Source organism: Suncus etruscus, chromosome 10 (genome assembly GCF_024139225.1).
Source record: "Suncus etruscus isolate mSunEtr1 chromosome 10, mSunEtr1.pri.cur, whole genome shotgun sequence".
Classification (NCBI taxonomy): Eukaryota; Metazoa; Chordata; class Mammalia; order Eulipotyphla; family Soricidae; genus Suncus; species Suncus etruscus.
This window is the reverse complement of record NC_064857.1, coordinates 66,254,845-66,262,354: the sequence shown is the minus strand read 5'-3', so window position 1 is coordinate 66,262,354 and position 7,510 is coordinate 66,254,845.

The following is a 7,510-nucleotide window of genomic DNA, read 5'->3' as shown; positions in this document are numbered from 1 at the left end:
CCCCTAACATAGTCATGTAAACCAATGTTACTTAACTAACAATAGTATGTTTAGTTTTATGTATAGCTTTATGTATGTTAGCTGCACTAAAATTTTAACAATATAAACTATAATATTTCTAAAATATATAAGTTTGGGCCAAAGCGATAGCACAGTGGGAAGGGCATTTGCCTTGCATGCTGCATTCTGACCAAGGTTTGATCCCTGGCATCCCATCTCAATCCTGCCGGGAGTGATTTCTGAACACAGAGCTAGGAGTAACCCCTAAGCTCCGCTGGGTGTGGTTCCAAAACATAAAAATTAAAAATACATAAGTATGTATTGTGAATTGTAAACAGATATTCTTAGTGGTATAGTATCTCCATAATATGGAGTGGGATTTTTATATGTCTTTCAAAAAAATCACAAAACACAGTTGTTTCATTGTAGTCTTATGGCTCTGTAATTTCCCTAATCTTAAAGAACAACATTCATTATTGGCTGCTTTTCTTACATTTATCTAATAAATAAAAGATTGTAGCTGACATGAACTATACACATACACACACACACACACACACACACACACACACACACACACGCATATTAGGATACTATGCTTTTACTTTTGTCTCAAATTTTGGCTTAATATTATAGGACAAAAAAATATTCCGTGCTTTAGCTCCAAAGACAGGAACTTGTAATACCTCAGTGAAACCATTTTCCTGACCCATCCTAATACATGCAGCAGCAGAAAAAATTCCTGTATTGTAGAAAAAATTTTTAAATGTATGTATCATTATGAAAGGTAGGTAATAACTGGGTTAGTGGAATAGAAGTGAATGGGGGTCTTCTTTTTTTATAACCAAAACCCAACTACAAACATATTTATAATCAAGGTGCTTAAATAAAGATATTATTTTTAAAAAAGAGTTCACTTGAACAAAAAAAAAGTCATAAAAAAGAAAATGCTAACACCAGCCCAGAAGCTGACAATCAAAAAATAATAATTAAGCATCATTTTTCAAACATATAATCAGAAAGAAAAGAGATGATGCAAGGGAGATCAGATTAGTCAAAAGCACCCCGCTGTCATTCATTTAAAAGGTGTCTGCTGAGCTCTGGTACTCAGCTGGTCCATCAGCTAATATTTGGGACATGGAGCCCAAATTTCTGAATGCAAAGATCCTCATCCACTGATATGGAATGAGGGCACTTCCCAACCAGTGGAGGAAGTTGGTTCTAAGTGGTAGCTGGTATGAACAATGTTTGCAAAATTTTCTGTGATCATCTTGGAGATGGGTGTGACTTCATCAGGAAAGGGGATGTAAGCAGGGACTCAAGGCAGCCTGTAGTTTGGCCCTTAATTCTCTCTAAGTCTACTAACTCTCAGTTTCTCTTGCTACTACTGCTTATCCTTATTAGAATATCCCTGCCTCTATTTAAGTTAGCAACTAGTGGTTTAAATTGCCCTGGTTTAAATTGTCCTGGTGGCTTCTGTCTCTTGAAGTGGTGGCAACTACCTGTGCGCCTCTTTATGGCCAGGAAGCTTGTGGCAGATACCTCTAGGCTTCAAATGATAGTTTCCCAAACTCATCATGACTTAAGTGAAGGCAGCGGCTAATAAAAATACCTGACCATAGGTTATCATGGGACTTTGTAGGAGGACATGGTTGGGTTTGGTGGCAGAAATAACAGTGCATTCAAAATCTCTTGTAAGTTTCTGGAAAATGCAAAATCTGGCATAGTAATTAATGTCACATTTCTTCCAAAAGATGACATTTGGGAGTTTGTTTATGGAGGGGGAGGGCATTCCTTGCATGGCTCAGAGAACCATTAAGAGCCAGGAATTGAAATTAAGGTTACTGGTGCAAGTGTGTATTATAACCCTTGGAGAGGTCCCTCATCAATGCTTTGCACATTGATTTACAGTGGCTTCTCAAAGCTGGGCACACATGTTCGTTGCTGCATTTTTTAAAAATCACTTGTATTTATTGGGAAATTTTATGATTAGTAGAAATACATTTTGGATGAGCTAAATCAGTGTTTCTCAACTGGGTACCTAGTGATTCCTGTGGGCACCCACAATGTTTCAAGGCCACATGTGAAAAGTCTAGTAAATGGGGTGCCAGGGTATGAGACCTGGGGTCTAATTAACAGGGCAGGAGGACACAAGAAGGAAACAAAGTAGGAATGGGGCTATAGTCAAAAAAACTTTGAGAAACACTGAGTTAGATATTTACATTACAAACCATAGCATATTTTAGGATTGGGTTGCTACTATGGGGCCCACATTTGATGGGGAAATAGGAATAAAGGATCGAAAGAGATCCCAGAGAAAAAAGCCACAAATTGGGAGGACAGTTCAAATATTATTCAAGAAGGTTTTGTGATTTTTTTTAGTGGGATAAGTTGACTAAATATATTAGCAGAAAAGATAGTTGAAGCGATTGAATATACACAAGGACATGGGCCTACTTTCCAGAAAGCACCATCTCCAAAGGGGCCAGGTCAGTTTTTAAGTTAAAATCACAATTTCATTCCACTCAATGGTTCACCTCCCAGGAGATGCCCTGACTTACTTGGTTTTATGTGCCAGCCCTTTAATGTTCTCCAGAAACAGACTGGACTTTTTATGGCCACTGTTCCTCGTGATTAACCCCTCTTCCTTTACAGAAGGAGGAACACTCTTTAGAAGTCTTGTGACAATATTACTAATGAGGGTGTGGTGGCAGAGCAATATCCATGAAGAGTCTATCTGGGCCTCGATCATGAGATTCTGTAGGAGTCTGAGCCCATCATACAAATAGCTTCTCCCTCATTGTTTCTCCCTCAAACAGGAGAGGCAAGGTCCACCCTCTTCCGGGTGTTTCCTACTTCCGACAGGCACTTTTGTTCCTTTGGGATTTATCAATATGGCCAAGTGTTGTTTTGACCTGACACTTTCCAAGAATCATAGCAGGCTGCTGTTATGGGGCATATTGTGTCGAGTGTGGAGGTGGGAATATATGGGTGAGTAGGAGGTGTACAGTCTTGCCTGGATAATATGGGCAGAGCCTGAATGTAAACTCTGTAGGAACCCCACTCACTCTTGGCTTTTAGGGAGAATCTTCTGGAGTGTTTGTTCACCCCCAGTTTATGCTCTCAGTGGAGCATAAAGGTCTCTGTTTTCCCCAGAATATACCAGCTATGCCTGGATTCCATACCCTTTTTAAACTAGTGGAAATAGTCATTGGAGTTTCTAACAGCCAGGGCTCAGAATTCTAGAAGCATGTGGGAAATTCAGGCAGCCAGGTTTGGGTGAGTTTTGAAAAATTGAGGAATGAGGAGAGATTGAAAACACATTTGGTTTAGGTTGGATGGAGAGTTGAGAAAGGGCAGTGTCTTTGTTTTCATTGTAGGACAGTGAACACAGAAATTTGAGAGAAGTCAGAAGGTAACATTACTAGAGCATTCTGACTTAGAAGGACAAACTTGCTCACTTTCAGAGCCTCGCAGAGTTTTTGAAAACATCACTGCCAAGCTTTACTTCATCAATTTGTGGATATTAAAAGGGAGAAAGAACAAATAATGTTTGTAGAGTCTGGGGAAGATGTCCCTGGACTACACTATTTGATCTAGAGTTTGAAAAGATCAGCTAAGATACCAGACACCACAAACATGTGTGAATATACAAGATGGAGATACCAGAAATAGTTTGCTATGGATTAAAAATAAAAGAAAAAAATAACCAAGCCAACTAACAAAGAAATGACTTTACACTCCTGGACTTATTGTAAATTATCTTTACAGAAAACCACGGTATAAAGGTTTTTATACATGTTTTTCATAATCAGATCTATAATGTTTATTTGGGCTTTCAAGTAGAAATCAGTTCAAGTTCATTAAAAATATTTTTATAATTAATACATGGGTTGAAAATCAAGGTTTATTTGACAGTCAGTGTTTGTTATTTTCTATTTATTTTCTATTTAAATCAGTCCATTCCTTGAGAATACGTAATCACTGACGTCATCACTATATGTGCAAAAATTAACTGAATTTAAAACTAGGTCTTTGAACGACCTTTTCACAGTCAAACTGAGATGACAGCAAATACTTCCTTTTAATCGTATTGTTCTCATTGCTGTAATTTTTGTGAACATCAAGTTCAATGCAAAACAAAACAAAACAAAACAAAACAACCAGCTTTAACTGCATTTCCGTGAAATCAAATCTAAATCCCCACCTCTTGTTCTCTAAATATGTTGTATACTGTTCAAATATATTAGCAGAGTTGGCATTCAAAAGTTCCTGCAAATACTAGGACTACATTCAATCAACACTATATGTTGAGCAGCTGGTAGCAAGAGGCAAACCCGAGTTCGATTCCCTGCATCCCATATGGTCCCCCAAATCCACCAGAAGTGATCCCTGAGTTCAGAGCCAGGAGTAACCCCTGAGCATCAGTGGGCAGGGAGGCCCTCTAAAACAGTGCTACTGGTTGTCCTGTCAAAAAAAAAAAAAGGGGGGGGTGGAAAAGACTAGTTTTTGGCATCTTTAACCTCCACTTTTACTTTTTGTACTTTTCCCATTCTAAAGCCTCAGTTTGAAAAACATTCTTGAGCTTCCTAGTAAACTTGAACATGAGCCAAGAAGAGAAAGCTCCCCTACCAGGCCAGGAGCACTGGGGGCCAGAGCAGCGGCTTCCCTGGGGTCTGTCCGGCTGGGAGTGTGGGCTTGCATAGGCCAGCCCTGGGCTGAGTCACCTGCCGGAAGTTGTGCTGGAAATCAAAGCTCCAGGGAGCATCCTCCGGGAGAACAGCCTCAAGGGCAGCAGCAGCTGCAGCCTCCGGAGCAGAAGAGGACCAACCTCCGGGTAAGGGGCCGGAGATTCCACTCTAGAGGCTGAACCCGCTTCCCTGGAGCTCCGGGGGTGCTGGGGAGAAAGGCAAGAGGGGTGGCCAGGACTGTCCCGAGAAGAGGAGGCGACGAGCTTGGAGAGCAGGGACATCACCCCGGATTATCAGAGCTCCAGGTTGGAGCTTGGCCCAGGCCGGGCGCTGAGCTGCCGGAGCTTGCGCAGACACGTCCCGATCTCTGGGTGTCCCGGCGTGTCCCTGCACCAGGGCTGGGCGCTGCCACGCGGGGAGGTCATTGCAGCAGCCGAGGGTCCCTGGAGGCCTTGTCTGGAGGAACCCTAATAGCGCACCGCTGTACCCGGAGTCTGGTACTAGCTCTGCGGAGTTTGGGAGTTTTGGGCCGCTTCCGGGCTGGGGCCTGGAGATCTGGTGCTGCCCCGCCTAGCATTCCTCCTTCCCAGGCTCCCCCTCCTCTGTCCTTCTGAATCCTCCTCCCGGGGCCTTCCTTCTATCCTCACTCTCCAGTCTCCCCTTAGCCCTTTCCCCACCCCGCACCTTTCTTTCCTTCTCTCCCAACCTTTTGCCCTTCTCCCTGCCAGTCATCTCTTCTCTTCTTCCAACACTCTCTCCCTCCCTCCCTCCCTCCCTCCCTCCCTCCCTCCCTCCCTCCCTTCCTTCCTTCCTTCCTTCCTTCCTTCCTTCCTTCCTTCCTTCCTTCCTTCCTTCCTTCCTTCCTTCCTTCCTTCCTCCCTTCTCTTCTTCCCTCCTTCATTTCTTCCTTCCTTTCCTCCCTCTCTTCCTCCCTCCTTTCTTCTTTCCCTCCTCCCCTCCCTCCTCTTTTTTCCTCCTCCCCTCCCTTCTTCTCTTCTTCCCTCCCTTCCTTCCTTCCTTCCTTCCTTCCTTCCTTCCTTCCTTCCTTCCTTCCTTCCTTCCTTCCTTCCTTCCTTCCTTCCTCCTTCCCTCCCTCCCTCCCTTCCTTCCTTCCTTCCTTCCTTCCTTCCTTCCTTCCTTCCTTCCTTCCTTCCTTCCTTCCTTCCTTCCTTCCTTCCTTCCTTCCTTCCTTCTCCTTCCCTTCTACCCCTCATCTTGCTTTTTTCTTTTCTTTTCTTTTTTTGTTTTGTTTTTGCTTTGTTTTCTTTTTCCTTTCCTTTCTTTTTCTGTTCTCATTTATGTTCCTTTCCCACCGTCTTTTACCTTTAACCGACTCCTATCTCAACAGCAAGGAATGCCACCTTTTGCCTGCTTCATGTCTTCCTTAACCTCAGTGTTTCATTAAATGCCTTCTCTCCTGGCTGTTTGAGACTTTTCAGGCATGAAGGACTTATCATAGGTAGAGTACCCTCTGCTCCTTTAGGTGAGAAATATTGAAGAGGACCACATGGGGCCTGAAAGGAACTTTGAAGAGAGTCACATTGACTCTTTTATTTTGTTTAGTTTTTGGGATTACTCCTGGTTCTGTGCTCAGAAATTACTCTTGACAGGCTCAGGGAACCATGTGGGATGCCAGGGATTGAACTCGGGTCTGATGTGTGAAGGCAAACTCCCTTCCTACTGTGCTTTTGCTCGGGCCCCACACTGAGCCTTTTATGTCCATTTTTGATAACAACAGTCAGGAAGTTTATTATTTGTGAACATTGAGAAACTGGAGTGATTTTCACCCTTTCAGATTCCTTCCAGGGCTGCCTCACCATAGAGAACACTCAGGCTGGGGCTGGTCAGTCCTTTCTGAGGCTAATAAAAGATAATCAAGGTGTAGTGGGGAGAAGCGGGTCTCATGGAGGTAAAGGTGGCCATGGGGTTGTCTCAGTGCCATGAAGCTGATACTGACATTTATAGACCCACCCTCTGGGACAGGTGTCAGTTCCAAGGGAGACAGTTTTGCTGTGAGACCTTCTGCTGCTGACCACTGGGTTCCTCTTACTACCTGTATACCAGGAATTTTATAGAACCAGGTGACTTTCCTCTTCTTCCACTCAGCTGATCCTATTCTCCTGTGGAATCAGGATGCTGATGTCTCCTAGCCTCTTGCCCTAGAACTTGGGTACATATTAAATGCCCTGGCCCCACTCACCATGGAAACTCCCTTGTTGGTGTGTTTGTTTCTGTGAGTCTGGAATGTTTCCCCACTTGGGGAAACCCTGACTTGAGATGGATCAATCTCTTGTCTGACTATAAACTGACTCTTCTGTGAACTGTGGTTCACAGCTCCCCCCAAACCTTTAATTATCTAGGCACCTTGTCATAACCCTGTTCCTCCCCTGTCATCAGTCACTCCGCCTGGCCATTCCATTCTAGCTTCAGTACCAGAATGTTCTCTGGGTCACTGGTCCATGACAATAGTTTATCATCAGGCTCTTCAGTCTTAAAAATACACACACATACACAACAACAACAACAACAACAAAACTAAAACACCTTTAACTGGTGGTACTTAAGCATTAAGTGGTGGAGCTTAAACAATTTTCCTAAAGCAACAATGTATTGATAATAATATTTATTTAGGAACCTGGGCATGACTTTCCAGGTCATAAATCATGTTCAAAATTTTGTACCTGCCATGAGGGTACAAACCACTCACTATAGCATGTCCATCATGGGAAACCAATTGCCCCACTCCTTCAGCCCTGAAATACACAGCCAGTCTTGCTGCATTCTTGGTCGCCGAGCCACTGATCCAGCCTTCAGTTCAC